The sequence below is a fragment of the Aphelocoma coerulescens genome, chromosome 1 (assembly GCF_041296385.1).
Source record: "Aphelocoma coerulescens isolate FSJ_1873_10779 chromosome 1, UR_Acoe_1.0, whole genome shotgun sequence".
Lineage (NCBI taxonomy): Eukaryota > Metazoa > Chordata > Aves > Passeriformes > Corvidae > Aphelocoma > Aphelocoma coerulescens.
In genome coordinates, this window is record NC_091013.1 from 90,232,802 (window position 1) to 90,250,057 (window position 17,256).

The window sequence follows — 17,256 nt, forward strand, 5'->3', positions numbered from 1 at the left end:
TTCCTAAGTACTTTCATAAATCTACCAGAGACTGCAACATATCTTCCCCTGATTCTTTTTTTTTAAATTTTAATCTGAAATACTGGCACATAGATAAAATAGAAAGTTCTGTTCTGTTTTCCTCTGAATATGTGCAAGTATCACATCATTCATACAGAGACATTCAACGACTATTATTCCTGCCTCAAGTCCAAAGAACATAATTTTGACTGTTCACTGCAAGTGGATATATAAGATTGTTACAAATTGATGCCAAGGGGCCCATACTTGGAATCAGTTTTGTTTTTCTTTAAGTTCCAAATTGCAAGAGTGTGCATAATGAATGTGTTATCTGGTCCTTCTGTTTTGTATTTTTGAAGGAGAAACAGCACATACTGCAAAGTAAATTGCCTTACTTGCTCAGGTTCCATGGCAACCCAGTATTGCTGCAAATTCATTTTGCTCTAATCAATTAGAAATTTTGCTCTGGCAGCTGGAATGAAAGTTTACAGGCCAAATCCTGCTTGTTTTACTTGGACCTGCAGTTGCAGTAAATTCAATGAGATACTTGTCTGAGAAGGAAACAAACTTGTAGCTTTCGTCTCTCTCTTAGTTTAATTTTTGTGAAAAGGTCAGATTTAATTCTTGGTTTTCTGTCCAAGCAAGAAAAAAAGGAGGCAATTCTCTTAAAGGATGCACAGTTTAACACACAGTTGCCTTACAGCCTTGTTGACTTGTTAAAAAGGAAGGTATTGCTTTGCTTGCCATGCATTTTAATTGGAAGTTGTCAGCAGAGCTGCCTAGTGCACACCTTCAATCCAGCAGCTGGCAAAATCTCCTGTTGAATCCACCCTGTCATTCCTGCCCAAAAGGCAATTTTCCAGGGAGCATGGCGGTATGTGCCGGTGCCCTTCATAGCAGCACAGCCCTCAGTAACATGGTTAATATGCACAATTCCTAGGGAGTCTTCCCTTGTAAAGGTCAGCTCATGCACTGCTGGAAGTGCACATAATGACCATGAAAGCCCACGGGATCTTCTCATGTGCGCCCTGCAATGGTGGAGTTGATTAAAATCCACAGTTGCCATTAAAAAGGTTTTGGTTATATTTTTATTTACACTTTTTTCTTTTATCCTTGCCAAAACTGCAATACTGGGAGACGGGGAAAGCTCCTACCAAAAAAACCCCCAACAACTTGCAACCATGTGGAAATGGCAGAAGCTTTCTGATGTGAACTGACAAAAGCACTGACATTTTGCTTTTGGGGTTACAATTCCAAATTCAGCTCGTTCTGCTCCTGCTCTTTATGTCCAGACTACAGAATTCATGTATAGTTATGCCAAGCGTGCTGTCAGAGCAAAACACAGGAAGAGCTTTGGGGCTCTGCTGTAATTTACCATACATTTTTTGGTTTTCGGCTAGTCACACCATTAAGCTCCTTTTTATGCATTTTCACTGGTGTTTGTGTAAATGAATGAAAGGCTTGAAATAATTTTTTAATCTAGATTGTCTTTCTCAATGGCTGGAAAAATGTGTCTTCTCCTTTCAAAGTACACTGGAAAACTTTAGGGGTCTATAGGAAGACATTGACTTAACACTTCTTTTCCATTTCAGTCATCATCACACTAGAATTCAGCATCTGACTACATGGGATTAGAAATACATGTCACCCTGTTCTGTAATAAAAGCATAGCAAATCAAAGTCCTGATTTAAACTTTGTTACATGTCAGGGCTCATCAAATCTCTATTGCCACAAAGAAGATGATGCAGAGTAGACTTTGCTTCTCCAAAAGCAGATCAGAATTAGAGTTGAATCTGTTTTCATGTCAGGGACTGTGACAAGGAAAGCAATGCTCATCCACTTGCACATGCTCCTTTTTCTTCCTGTCTCTCTCCAGCTCCTACCAGTAGTTAGCACAATGGGAAGGTTACAGCCTTGGCATCATAAAAAGGGTCAGGGTGTGTGAAGTGAGCTGCAGATTCCTTATAAGCTGCATTCCTAAAGGAGGAACTTCTCTGTCTGGACGGTTGTCAGAAAGAAGGAGACCCAGACAACTCCACTGCTGATCATAACAAAACACACAGGGCTCTCCCAGTTTCGGCTCTCGCTCTACGTGCTGCACAGGCTGCTGCTCACACGAGGGAGTGTAGGCTCTCAGCCAACACTGGCTTTTCTCCTTCAGGTGACAAGTGTCTCTGAGCACAGGTACAGTCCTGTATTCTCCTTGGATCCCAGGGTTTGCTTCTGATGCCACAATTTCTTCTCTGATTATAATCAGCAATTTATATGACTGGCATATGCCAAGGAGGTGACATCCAAGAGTTTACGATGAGAAAAACTGATGACCAAGGTGGAAGGAAACATAGCAGAACCAGCTTGGGGGGATTTAAATGTTAAACCCACTTTATTGTTTTGGGTATGTGTCCTTTTCTAAGTGTTCATGTTGTGTTTAGTAAGAAATATTGTACACCTATGTTGTGAGCTATGCTATGTTCAAAATGTGTTTTTTTAGAAACAGATGATTTTTTAAGTTTGCTGGTTTTCTTGTGTTGACTGTTCTTTTATTTTGATGGATTTTGCATGATAAAATTTCAGTTTTTGGGAAAATGTGGGAGATTAATCATTATGACTTTCAGATCAAATGTAGCAAGGGGAAAAGCTCATGTTTAAATGCATTGTCCTGTATTATATGTCTGTGTTCATATTCCCCCTGTTTTTATTGATGTACTGCACATATCTGACCTCCACATTTGCCTGATAGTTTTTTCACCAGTCTGAGGCTTCTGACTTCCCGGTTTTGTTTAAAAATCTGATTGGAATAAGACCCTGATAACCATTAACTGCTTACAGTGTGGTTTTCCAATTGAATCTACTTAACCTACACGTACCTAATTTCAATTTCCTTGCCATTAGTAGAAGCTCTTCCTCAGTCAGGCACAGCTCTATGTAAAATATAATCTTAGAACCCGATTTGACATGTTTTTTATCATTTAATCAACGAAATGACGCTGGTCTGAGCTGTGCTTCTGCCCTATATCAGTGCGGTGGTTTGCTGAGGTGCTTCTGCCCCACATACAGACCTCTACCTCTTGCCTCCATGGTGGAGGTCTTGCGCTGTTTGCTTTATAAACTAGAGGGAAGGGAATTGTTAAACCAGTCCCCAAAAGGACTTTACACTTTTCACATGGAATCTGAAATAATTCGCCTCACAATACGTCGAGCAAAGCTTTCTCTTTAGTAAGACGCAGCGCGGCCGCATCAATAAGTACGATTCATTGACAGTGAGCGCCCATGTGGCACAAAGCGCACCTCCCACCAGGAGCTCTTGCCGATGTCAACATCTTAAAACCAAACCAAAACAAAAAACCCAACCAAAAAAAACTGACGGAGGCGAGTTTTAAAGGATGGATGTGAGGTGGGTAGGAGTTTTAAAGGACAGCAACAGCCCCAGGGGCAGCAGGTGATGGGGTCAGATACGTGCAGTCGGCCGCCCCTCAGGCAGGGCTGCCCCGCAGGGGCAGGCGGTGGGGTCGGGGGGGCGGCCTTCCCTCGTGCCCCGGCTCGACTTTTATTGTCTCTCTGTCCGTGTTTTGCCGTGGGTTTTTTGTTCATTTTATTTCTTTCTGTGTTTTTTCCCCCCTCCCTTCTCTGTGTGTGTGTGTCTGTGGCCCGCAGGTCCCCCCCTGCCCTGTTCGTCCGCCTCCTCCACCCCCCGCTCGCAGTCCCCCTCCCCTCTCCCCTCGCCGCCGGCCAATGAGGGCCCGGGGCGGTCGCTGGGCGACGGCGCGGCCCGGGCGGCCGCGGGCTCGGACTCTGAGGAAGAGTTTGTCCCTCAGTCATTCTTAGTTCAAAGTGGCTCTGGAAACCTCTGTGTCGCCGCCAACGGTGAGTGACTCGCTCGCTCTCTCTTTCTCTCTGTCTCTCTCTCTCTCTGCCCTTCTTGACAGCTGTGCGCGGGGATGTAGGTTGGTTGGGGGAGCGGGTGTGCTCGTTGGGTTGGTTTGGGGGGTTTTATATAAAAAGTTAAAAATCGCCCGGCAAAGGTTGGAAGATGGAGCGTCGGGCAGGTCCGCGCTGGGTGCGGTGCGCGCTGCTGTGCGGGACCCCATGTGGTACCCGGGCGGCGCTCACACACTTGGCGTGAGTTGAAGGCTGGAGCCCGCTCCCTTTTGCGGCGGTGGAATTTCGGGGGGGGTTTGGCTTTTTTTATTTCATTAACTCCCGGCTGAAAGACTGGACAAAGTGCCTTCCCCTTCTATGTGAGGGCGGCAAGGTGCAGCCTGAGGGCTGGCGGGGTCGGAGCCTGTCAGGAACCTGTCACCCAAGGGCAATGACGAAAACGCAGAGTCCCTTTGATAGTTGTGACAATGGCATCAGCACCATCTCAGAGGAGGGTGTCTGTGTCCAGTCTCCCTCCAAGGCTCTGAGAGATGCCCTCAGGGTAAGTATTTGAGGAACAGCAGCACAGCCACATCCTATCATGACTGCTCTGAGATGCTCTGAGACTCCCTGGGATGCTTTGAGATTCCCCAATGGGTTGCTGAGGGTGCTCAGCACCGCCGGATGGTCCGTGATGCTTAAGGAAATTACAAGGAGAGGAATGAAATTCACAGCTCTCTGCTGCAAAGACAGTGAGTCATAAATGGGGAGGTAACGCTCATTGGCAAAGAAATGTGAAATTTCATCAAGGGTAGTGTAACCTGACAAAGTGCAGATTACAGCAGTGGAATAGCAGTGGCCACTCAGGCTGCTGCCATCCGGCTTGAGTGATAATTGCTCACAGGTCTGATGTATGATGAAGGAGAAGGCATTCAAAGATATCTTGAAAGAGAGAAAGAAAGGTGAGAGAGAGGTTTACTGCAGCTGGCAACAGCTTAACTGCATTTATGTTAAGCTTCTAAGAAGGTTTCCTAGTATGCTGTTATCTTCAAGTAAGGAGAGAAAGTTTGACATTTAATTTGTCCGCCCTCCCACTTTCCCAGCTTCCCTCTTCTTTTGTTGCATTTGTTATGGTAAGAACAAACTTTCCCTTCAAGGTTTTTCAAAGGAGAAGGTTATCTCCTCTGAATTGTCATCCTAAGGAGAGTAGGGGGAAATACAGTGTTGTATTCATTTAGGAAACTGATTAAAATTCATATCCTCTGTTCTGCTTCCCCCTTCCCCTCCCACCCTATAACACACACACACACACACACACACACACACACACATCTGGCTGCTTGCAGTCATAAAACATGGAAATCTGAAATAATGTTGATATCCTCTTGTTGGAAATAAAACCAAACTCACACTCCACCTCATGTTTTCCACATCTTAATGTATATGTATGTACTTTCTCTTTGCTCATTTAGGAAATACATATGTACACATACATGCACACCCTCCAGGTAAAAATAGGGAAAAAAGAGTGAGTGAGATTAAAGACCTTAGTCTCTTCTTTTACTAATTAGCTGAAAAACAAAAAAAAGCATTGTTCAGAGTCCACAGTGGGTTGACCACATTATTGTATTATCAATGTGCTGGTGAGTTAGACTTCAGGCTTTTCAGCTGCCTGCTTATTTAGCCTCTTTTTTTTTTTCCTCAGTGCTTTTTGCATTGGTTTGTAGGCATACTCCATTCCCTGAGGCCTTCTTTGTGTGCAGGATTCAGTAGGTTGGTAATAAATATGTCCCACACAAAGGCAGGGCGTCTGGGGTCTCATTTGCCTGCTTATTCTAGTTGTTCAGTAGTCAGAAGTACAGGTAATGCCAGGACACTGGTGACCTGCTAGGATCAGCTCAGCATCACTCTGCTACCAAGAGGAAAACAAAGGTGACTTATTTTGCCACCTATCAACCCATAATCTGAAAGTTCACATGAATAAGAAGCACAGACCATAGAAGCCCATCATGTCTAAAACCCAGAGACTCTTCTGACCTCTGTAAATGGATTTAATTGCTTTAGTTCTTTAACGTTCTGTTTCTATGAGGCTTAGTCAGCTTAAACTTTAAATGACAAAGGCAGGTCTTTATGTTCCTTAAATGGTGAAAATTAGTAAAAGCTTATTTTGGTTAGGACTAAGTTTAATACAGTTAGAGCACTCATTCTCAGAGAATAGTAGCTGTCTCAACAGCAGGACAGCCTGAGAATGCTGTCCAAAGGATTTGTGTTGCACTTTTTAATTGATTGTGGCTAGGTTTTCCTACCACAGCTGTGTAAACTCAGCCTTAGAGAAGCCCATCCAAAGTAAGTAACACCCAGGGAGCAGCACCACTGTTACAAATCCCCATGTAAATTGCAAATATAATGCACATGGAACTTAAGAAACATGCTACTTTTTGAAGATACGGTAGGCTATTCTTTATCTAAGTTCCTTTCATTCCAGAAAGGTAATATTGTCTGTACTATTATTTTTCCAGTTCCAGAAAAATGTCCAACTAAACTCTCAAATGCAGGCTGAAACGAACTAATATGTATACAAATATGTGGGCATCTTTTAGGGCTTTTAGTTTTGTGTTAGATGCATTACAAGCCATTGCTTGATTTTCTTTATTTCTAAGTAATTTAGAACATTGAAAGCCCCAATTTTTATTTTATCTATAATATCAGCAGGTACATAATTGTAAGGAAAAAGAGACTTTTCAGACTTGGACCTTTTAATTTTTCTTTTTATGTATGTCAAGTCCAGAAGGCTTTTTACTTTACCTAAAATTACCCAAAGTAACTAAGGTGTGAATTTCATAGAATCCTGGAATGCTTTGGATTGGAAGGGACCTTAATCATCACCTTGTTCCAACCCCCAGCCATGGGCAGGGATACCTTCCACTAGAAAAGGTTGCTCAGAGCCCCATCCAACCTGGCCTTGAATACTTCCAGGGATGGGGCAGCCACCGCTTCTCCTGGGAACCTGTTTCAGTACTTCATCACTCTCATAAGTAATTCCTTCCTTGTATGAAATTTAAATCTCTCCTCTTTTAGTGAAAAACCATTACCCCTCGTCGTATCAGTACAAGCCCTTGTAAGAAGTCTCTCCATCTTCCTTATAATCCTCCTTTAAGCATCGAAAGGTCACATGCCTTCCCTTTTGCAGACTAAACAGCCCTGTCTCTCTAAAACATCTCAGGATGTTTCTGTTCAGAAACCTTAAGATTTCCTGAATTGAGGATTTCAGCACTATTTGAAAAGTAGGCTGACTTGGGGTATCTTGGTAGACATTAAGAAACACTAATTAGTTTTCCAGGTTTCTTATGTATACTGGTGTGTAGGTATGTATGTATAGGACTCGGGAGCAGCAGAACTGTCTGAAGGCATCCAGTCTTTAATCTGGTTGTTTTAAGAAACTAACAGCTGCTGTGCTGGATCAGAACATGCGGTCCCTGACAAGGGTATGGGAGAAGAAGTGTGAGCAAGTGGGACTGTAGGGAGAATATTGGCCAGCTGGGAAAGGTTGAGCACTAGCCAAGGAGGGCTGTAGATGTGGGTGCTTAGCTTGTCAGTGTCAGCTCTCTTCCATCTGAACCAGTAAATGGCATGAGGAATGCATTAAAAAAAATTGAGCATCTTTAGGGAATGGTGTTCAGGAGGAGCACATCAGGCTGACTATTGCTGCCCACTTCCCTCAACATCCACAGCCGTGGCACTGGGGACATTAGCAGGTACATCTCTGCCCAACACAGGGCTGATGTAGGGAAATGACTGTTGTCAGACTGACAAAGAACAGATTTGGAAAGGTATATGAAATCTGTGGAAAGCTGACATCAAAATTCCTTTGAGAACACTGACTGTGTTGCCTCATAGTCAAAGCCAAAATATGTGACTTCTTCCAGCTCTTCCATCAGTGAGTAGGCATTCCATGTGAAGTGTGCTTTTGTCATTTTGTGAGGTCTGGTGTGTTTCTCAAAGCTGATTGTATCAGGCAGACGGGAAGGCTATATGTAGTCACTTGAAATAGCCTCTGCACATGGGAGCCACAAAATCCCAAATCCCCTCTGGTCTGAATCATTTTAGTATTCTCAAACACGATTTCTGAGACCACGGCATGGATTTCATTTAATTCTAACAGAAGTAAGGCAATACCAGAAAATTGTAAGAATATCTAAAACTGACTCTCTAGTCCTAGAAATTACTTTACTTTGGTGACACTGGAGGTAACATCTACTAAAATCTCTTTAGGAAGGATCTAATACACTTTGGAGTCATATCACCCACTTCTGAATATATGTACCCCAGTTTCTTGTTTTCTCCCTCAGATACATCCCTGTTACAAAAACTTGTTGTTCACCACTGCTCAACCAGTTTGCACCTTTTCTATCAATAAGGGCATTTTTCACAGAAGAAGCGGCAGTGGAGGGTCATATTGCCAGTCACCCAATGTGACATTACTGCTGGAGAGAGAGGGAGAGGGGGAAGGCAGGCATGATTCGCAGTGTTATTACACTTTGAATTCTAAGAGGAGGGTTAAAAGTTGTGTAAAACATGGAGGATGCAGCCCTTACCTTGGCACAGGTTGCACTGGCAGTGGACAAGGAGGAAAATCCATTTACATACATAAATACTCTGAGGTTAGATCCTGGGAGATGAGTATGATTCTTTATGATCCATGATTTCAGTGGAAAATAGACCACATCAGAATCATTTTGCCCCCAGCAGCCACACCATGCTGCTTCCACATAGTGGGATCTGCATGAATGAGCTGCTTGACCAACAAAATCCATGGTCACGGAGTTAATCAAGATTCTTGTACTGCTTGTACCGCTTTTTCTTGTTTGGAGTACTGGACAATTTGAAGCAGTAAGTTCCCCTAAGGTCTTCATTTTCCTTTCTAACTAAATTGGACCGATCTAGACCTCCTGATTTGTGACCTATTTTCTGTTTTCTTTTTTTTTTTAAACCTTTAAAAAGCAGCCTTGAGCTGTTAAAGACAATCACTGTTTGTAATTTACCTCCCCTTCCGATCGTTCAGTAAGAGCTTTCCAGTTTTTTATTCAATGATTTGGCCCAAATTTGTGAAGAAAAATCCTTCATGAAAAGGCTGCTGAGGACTCCTATAACCTTATCTGGTTTTTGTCAAATAGTTTAATTCTATATAAATGGTGCATTTCTGGCAATTTACAGTGAGTAACTGACCAGATTATCTGCCGCTGCTGGTGCTATGGCTGGATCTCCTCAGGATCTAGAAGGAAGTCATCTAGAAACACAGGGCACTTTCTGCTCAAAGTTTTTAATGTCTCTGCGTGCTCAGTGCTTATTTCTTTTGTATCCTTGATGTGGTTGGTGCTGCAGAGTCTGCCACGCAGCAAGTGCTGTTTCAGACTCATTCAGCAGCCTGGTGTGACCAGCTGAAAGGCTGAACGTAGGTAGCATCAGCCCTCTTTGCATCAGGCAGCTCTCCTCCGATCCACAGGTCTAAATTCAGACACAGGAGTTGTCCTGTAGGAGTCCTGCTCAAGCACGGGGTTAGGTGTTTACAGCACCACGATGGAAAGTACAGAGAGATCAAACTGCAGCAGGGAGGACAAAAGGCACTGAATATGAAAGGATTTTGAGGAAGGAATAGTATCATGTAAGGCGTCTTAGAAGTGGAGAATTTTCAGGAATCCAACTGAGGAGAGCAAAGGAACCTTTGATAGTGTAATCTGAGTAACTGATATTTTCTCATCTGAAACTAACAATAAATTCCAATAAATTTCAATTTTCTTTTATGGAAGGCTTTCATTTTTCTTCCCAAAAAAGCTTGTGAACAGAGGGTCTGTTCTCTTGCTGTGTTTTGTCTTTGCCCAGTGCTTTCTATTGCTTCTTTTTTACTACTCAAGCAAGTGTGTTAAGTAAGAATAGCAATTAATCTCTGCATCCTTTATCAGAGATTTGCAGAGTCCATTAGCAGTCAGTGTTACTCATAATGGTAATTCATAATCACAAAAGGGAAACAGGAATTGGAAGATACAGCAAATCAATTTCCAAGTGTCTTTTAAAAAGTTTAAAATATTCTTTCTGTTACTGCATTTCCTATTAAAATTTTTTTAACATCATCCCCCCTCCTCCTCTCTCCCCCACACTACAGAAATTTACTAAAAAACATCCTAAGGAGAGGGAAGGTTTAAAAGATATTTAGTTTAGCAATACTTTTAAAAATATTCCTTAGTAGAAGAATATTTTTTTAGAACAGTAGTGATGATTAGGTGAGGTGCTTTGAAAAAAGCATTTTGAAAACCACTTTCACATAATTTTTCAATGGATTTAGCCTCTAATTTGGGAATGTGCTTAGAATTCAGCCTGAGAAACTGTAACCTAAATTTCTCTCTTAATTTTAGCCAGTGAACTAAACAAGAAATGTATTAACCATAAGCTTTCAATTTAGATAGAGACATTTCAAGCCACCAGGGTTTGAGTCATCCTGAGGAGATTTCTCTTTTTCTGCTCGTTGTGGATAGAGCTGTGTCTGACTGTGGGTCCACAGAAGCCTGAGAAGTTAGGGGGGATATGGCCATTTTGGCTTGATTTTCACAGCTGACATCTACTGGAACTCGCTGAAACTTCCAAAAATTCACTGATGTATTTGCAAATTTGTCCTCACATCATTCGTCTGAATTTATCTCTGATGTAAAGATGACAACAAGGTTCAGGTTTTGGGTTTCCAAGCATCAGCCATTGCCTCTTAGACCCTGAAGATCAAGTAAGAAGCTGTAAACTGGTGGCTGTGAGGAGGATCAGATCATGAATTATTCCTGTTCTTATTCACTGAGCAGTGGAGCCGTCCTGTTGAGGTTTTGTTCCTCCTATTTCACTCTTCCTTCTAGGAGGAAAGATCAGAGAGATTTCAGTGTGTGAGCTGCAGAGCTTTCACAGGACATGAGGCTCTAGAAGTGCCCACTTACCTTGCTGTCCCTTAAGCTCTTGCCTCATGAATTCACTTTGCATCCTGAGAATATTTGTTTAACCTGGCAGTTGTTTGGCTTCAGGATGAGCCAAAGGTGAGAAGCAAATCATTTGCTATAGGACTAGATTCTTATCGCTGGTATCGGTGGGAGGCATTTGGATTAGATTCCTAGCATAGCCAGGGTCAAATCCTGACCCAGCTCAAATCCTTTTGGCTCAAACAGAGGGACATTTGGTCAGGAGAGGATAATATGAATACACAGAGAGGCAGGTCGGGGGCTTTTGCAAGGTTTTTTTGCAAGGAGTAAATATCTTAGAAAGAATGAAGCAAAGTTATGATTGTCACATTCAGTGAAGGGCAGCAATGAAACAAGTCACCTTTCCAGGCCAGGGAACACACTGAATCAGTTAAAGCAGATTTATAGCTTTTTAGCTGTGATAAAACCGTATCAGTGTGTATATGAATTTACATAGGAGTAGGAGGTTTTTTTCTTTCTTTTAATGCAAGCCACATTGGAAAGTGTGCACAAAGGAGCCCCACTCCGAGAAAAGACAACTGGAACAAATTATATGCATTCAGACTTGTTAAACGGAATTGGCAGCAGAAATATTCCTGGTAACCTGAGCATTACAGCGGCGCTGGTATAGTTAAGGTTATGTCAGCATTTCTATTAGAAACCCCTACTTTCAGAGGTTTATATCTGCAGAAAAAATTCACTGTGGGTTGAAACTTGACAAGCTGTGCAAGGTCTCATCTGAGATGGATTTTTTTTTACCTTTTTACAAAATCGGGGAGAAAAAACTGTTTGAAGAGTCAAGCTACAAGAGCACAAACAAAAATAGCAGCATTCTGGCTTTGATCCTTTTGGATGTTAAAAACCCCTGTTTCTTTCTTTATAGTGTAACTATCAAATGTACAACAAAATCTTGCTCTGAAGAAGGAATTAATCATTACACTATTAAAGGAAATGAAACATTAATTTATGGCCCATTAGATGCTTTTTCACTGCAGGACTGCCAGTGTTTTGCTCTACCTCAGGTTATACTGAGAGATTTGTGACTAACATGAAACAAAGCCCCCAAAGCAGTAGATTCTGTTTGGAAAAAATGCTTTCTGGGCAGCTTTAGAAGAACAAAACATTGAAGGCAGAGCTGTCCAGAGATTGGAGTGAGTGCTAGGAATTCAGCCTTCTGGTTTCTGCCACAGGCTTCTCAGATACAAAACTTAAACCTCAGTTTTTTCAGTTCCAAGTGAGCGGTACAGCAAGCCTTAGGATTCGGTATCCCTCTGAACTGTTTCCTTATCTGTATGATATTACTGGAGCTAGCCATGGTTTATGCTATGGTAAACAAGCAGACAAAAAGGGACCTGTGCCCCCAAACTTGCAGACATCAGGTTTCAGAGAGTAAGCTAATCTTTTTTCTAAATCTTTTGAGATTTGTGGGTGCGCAACATTAAACTTTTTGTTTCTGGATATGTATTGTCTCTGAGCTGAGGCTTGTATGGCTGAGGGTCTGTGTATGTTCTCAGTTCTGCAGTGCCTTCTACGCTTTGAAAAGTCATAGCTGATGTTCATCACAACTTTTTCCATTCACCAGATAAAAGCTGCTGTGGAAGTGCAAGGTATTATAAAATACAGGAAGGAAGTCTGAAGCTCATGTACTCATGGCTGTGTTGTGTTATTACTGTGAAATGGATCTCTCAGTTGGGAATGAGCTCAAACTTTGGGAAGGCTTGTTCCATTAGCTGTTTGCAAGCCATATGTCTCCATTTTTAAATGAGGAACTGGGGGCTTTGAACTTTATTTATAAGCTGAAATTTGCTGGTCACTGTGAACAGGTGATTAATTTGTAAGGGAGAAGATGCCAGAAGTCTCACTCTGACCTGTGTGTTCTTTCAAACTAAACATCCAATAACTGCATAGCGTCAGACGATGTATCCCCCCACTTCCTTCTCCATCGTTTCTGTGCTTTGCATTATTCACTGTGTTTATTGTAACACACTATTAATCTCAACCACAGCTTTCAAACCATCATGTGACCCCAACAAGTTCTTCAGCTAAAGCAATGATAGCTTTGGGTAATTTGGGTGGAAGCTTTTGAGGTTCTGAGTAGAAGGGAAAGGATCAGGTAAAAAAAGGTTTGAGGCAGTAATTCGGAGGAAAGTGTTTTCTGTGGATCCAGTGTGATTTTTCTGAAAAACGATATTTGAAATATGACATGAGAGTATCATGCAGCTTCTTGCTCTGTGTGTATGAACCATGGTGTATCCTTTGAAGTTGCTTCCCATGTGCACCTGGGTGCAAAGCAGTAGGGTATTTGTTCAAGGAAAGGCAGTCCTTAACCATGTGTCTTAACAGCAGGACCAAGCCCTTAGTGCCCATGCTTGGCAGTAAAGCTGATGTGACGAGCAGTTATGGCACAGAAGAAACCTTTGATATGAAGAGCTTTATATGAAAGACTGTCACAGTTCTGTAAGAGTCAATTGGGTTAAGCCCTTAAGGACTACAAGCCCCAGTGTGCACACCCCACGTAAAAATACTTTTTGATGGCAGTTTGGAAAACACCAGAATTTGAAAGGTTAAAAGTTTTGTGGATAATCAGTAGAAACATGTTTTTAAGTCCTGCCATGTGAATTGAGAAAAAAGCCCCCAAATGAGATGGACTAGCTGGTATAGTGCTTTAAATGCATGATTAGCATTAGCTCAAAATCTACCACTACAAGTTCAGTATTTTGTAGTAAGTAGTGCCTGAAAATGGGAGTCAATTTGGAGTCAGCACCATTCAATGGGAATCAGCACCAGTCAAAAAGCTGGTGACTGGTGACAGTTGGTGACCTTGGCCAAGTGACCTAAATGATGCTGGTGCTTGACTCTTAAATTAATAAAATGGGGGATAATCATCATTGTTTGCTCCTTAGAAGCTTTGGAGATTTTCAGATTCTTCATTTCAGATTGAAAATGAAAAATGCTGTTGTTCCCTGTCCATTCAGCTGATAAATCCACAGTGTCTCAGGGCCTTACTGCTGGCTTTTAACACATGCTCTGTCTCTGGAGGTAAGGGATGATGATGCTGCAAAGTTTAGGCAGCCTTTTTGTAACACATCTTCACAGTCTGCTCTCACTTTTAACAGGGAGGATTTAATAGATGTTTTTTCTCTTTCCGTGTAATAGTTAGGTCTGTTAGTGGCAGCCTGGTAGTTTGGGCCTTTTCCATATAAAGCAGGGAAAGTGTAGCAAAAAGACAAAATGGTTCAAATCATAATAAGCTGATAAAATTCAGATGTAGTGTATGTTATTTCTGTTTACAAGAGGTCAGCTAATACTGACATGTCAAAGCAGCATGAAAATACGCAGCCACTGAAGATTACAATGGTGGGCCAGAAGACCAGTGACTCCATGTTATGTCATAGTATCAGAGAATCATTAAGGCTGGAAAAGACTCTAAGGTCACTGAGTCCAACCATTAACCCAGAACCATCATGTTCTCCACTAAACCATGTCCCCAGGTACCACATGCAGGTACCTTCTAAACACTTCCAGGGATGGTGATGCCAGAAAATCTCTGCCAAATGGCAGAGACCTCATACCTTAATCTACTGCTTTCTACCACTAAAACACAAGTGCATTTGGAAGACAATTGCTAACTGAATGATGGTTGATGGCATTTCTCCCCAGCTCACATGGCATTTAAAATTCTAAAACAATCAAAGCTACTGAGACCCAAATCTGCCCCTTTTGCTCATCAAGGATCTCAAAACACCAAGTAGCCTTATTAGTAAGAGTGGTCAAAATAAGAAAGCTGGACTGACCCTCACTAATTACCTCCTAATTGTTCCTATTCTTTCACATTTTAGGACATCAGCATTACTCAGAAATTAACCCTATAAAATATAGCAAGTGTGTTTGAGGTGCCTTTCAGGGTAACCTAAAAATTGCTGCTTTAACTTCTTGTCTTTCTTACTTTTTGTAACTGACGATGTCCTGGCAAGGCAGTAAATTTATAGAAATCATAAAATACCTGGAGTTGGAGGGGATTCATACCTGCAGGTCGTGAAATATATTGGTCCTTTCTGGAGGATCTGAGTCTTTTTCTGTTGTGTTCAATTTCTCTAGGTTTTTGGGGTATTTCTAGGTGTCCTGCCAATTTAGTCTCTTAATCATGGTGTCTTTCATTTTCTTTCAGTCTAAATAAGACCCCTATTGTAGAGATAAAAACTGGCTTCTCAGAATTATTGAGGTTAAGCAGGTTATAATTTCAGCATTTTGGACACCTCAGGATATTAGGTGTTTGGTAAGTACCAATGTGCTGCAAATAGGAAAAAGCATTGTGAAACCGTAAGTGTCCATATTTCTTTCAGCATTTGGGAGGGAAGGGGTGTTGTGATGGCCAGGCCAGTAAGATGAGAGCCTGTGTCATCGTATGCACTATCCAAAATCAGCCAGCCATGACGGCTCAGGAATTGGACTCTAGGTTCTCCCACATGAGGGGAGAATTGAGCTTTGTGACCTGCTTCAGAAAAATTAAAGTAGCGACACATGGCTCATTAGCATGACAGCTCTGGGAGTGGGCATGGGGTGTAATAAAGTGCTGCAGGACCTTGGAGTGCTCCGGCAGGAAAGCTGGCAAGTGTAAAATCGATGCTTTTGATACATTAGGTGGTAATGGAAGAAGCACAGCACAGAAGTGGTATGATCGGATGATTTAGTTAGAGCCATAAATCTAGTGGCAGTATCGTGGCAACGTGATAGGACACAGCATTTCATAAGGAGCACAGCATAAAGATTCATGCATTAGTCAAGTCTGGGGTTGAAGCACATGTGGGTGGGAGTTGCATTACTGATGTAAATGACAGAGTGGTTCATCCTTGCAAAGACACTGAGTAAAACAAGGGCACTTTGTAGTAAATGAGCACTTTAGACAGAGGTTCCAATATTTGCATTCTGTATGGATATTTCTGGTGTAAAATTATTCTGGTGAAATAGAAATCAGCATGGATTACTCCAGGTTAAAACTAACACTTTCACACTGGCCCCTTTCTTGCCTTGCCCTGGCCGGCAAGTGTGGAGATTTTGTAAAAATTCTCCAGGGTCACATTTCAGCAGTAAAATTACTGCTACTTGGTGATTGCTTGTGCTATGTTTTAGTGTAAATCATCTGTTTTCCTTGCTACTCAGTTTGCATAAATCCTGCCCAAATCACCTTAAACAGCTTCTCTCACTAAACTGAATGGCTACATGAAACTATCACAAGGATCTACATTTTACCTCAATTTAGGTATCTTGTTTTAAAATCAGTCTTCCTCTTAAATTACCATCATTTTTGCTGCTCCTCTTAGTATTGCAGTCGGGTTTTCTACACCTCCCTAATAGTGAGAGACAGCTGAGCTTGGTCTAGCTTCACATATGCAGTGAGTACCCAAAGACAGATCAGGTAAAACGAGAAAGGAGTGACATTGCTTCCTGCCATTAACATATGCTCGATTAGGAAAAATATCATTAGGACTAGTACAGAGGAGTAGCATGTCGGAGGAGATAAAACAGATTCGAGTGTTTTTGTAGCATGAATTACAGGAACCCTTACTGTTGCTGCCTGTAACTTTTCTGATACACCAATGAAACTTGAAACAAGAGGTCGTCTCAAAGGGTAATAGCTTCCAGCCAAAATGTGCTTCAATCTACCAGACCACCCATCCTTTCTTTATCAATGAGGTCAAAATAATAGCAGTACTTGACACTTTTACACAGATGGGTAAAATCTATTGTGTCACCAGTAGGTATTTCCAGAAACCTAACCCATGTAACTATATATTGTACCTTTCCCATGTATATCTCTAAACAATTAGGAAACAGTAGGTCTCCTGGTACCTCTTGGAATCAGATAAGCGTGATTATCTCCATTTTACAGAGGTCACAACTCACTAACCCAAGATCCCCCAGGCATTCTGCAGTACCACCACGGTGAGATTCACATCCCCTTACGCTCCCATTTTTGTAACAACCAGTACACAATGTTTTCTCCCCAAAGCAACACAGAGACACCTAACACAATTGGAATGAAAACTAAAGGATTTTTAAACATAGTGGTGGAATTTCTAAAGGCACCTTAAAATTAAGACCCAGTGTTCAGTAACATAAATTTCTGAACAGAGAATTTAGGCTCCTGCTGAATATTGTGGTAGCTTAAATTTAAAACAGTTTGCTTTGTCTTCCATTTCTTCTCTGTAAAAACTCTTGAGGGGTTTATATCAGTGTCAGTTCATGCAAGAAGTTCCTCCAGTCCATGCTGGGATAAAACACAAACACTTCTCCTCTGACTGAAGTGTGGGTTGGTTGCTGTCACGTGGAAAGCTGACTAAAGCCCTTTAATTTATGAAATGCTACATAGTCCTCAAGAGATTGCCTAAATATTTGACTGCATGT

At 41.8% G+C, this 17,256-nt stretch overlaps 1 protein-coding gene across 6 annotated transcripts in view; it reads left to right on the forward strand.

Annotated features, from left to right (window-relative positions):
* TENM4 (teneurin transmembrane protein 4) overlaps window positions 1-17,256 on the forward strand; it is a 600,317-nt gene that overhangs the window by 333,379 nt on the left and 249,682 nt on the right. Inside the window, exon 1 of one of the 6 annotated variants that reach the window (XM_069016312.1) lies at window positions 3,769-3,865. The exons of the other annotated variants lie outside the window; for them this stretch is intronic. The gene's annotated coding sequence lies outside the window, so the exon portion shown is untranslated. Of the gene's footprint in view, window positions 1-3,768; window positions 3,866-17,256 lie in introns of those variants that run through there. 6 annotated transcript variants of the gene reach the window in all.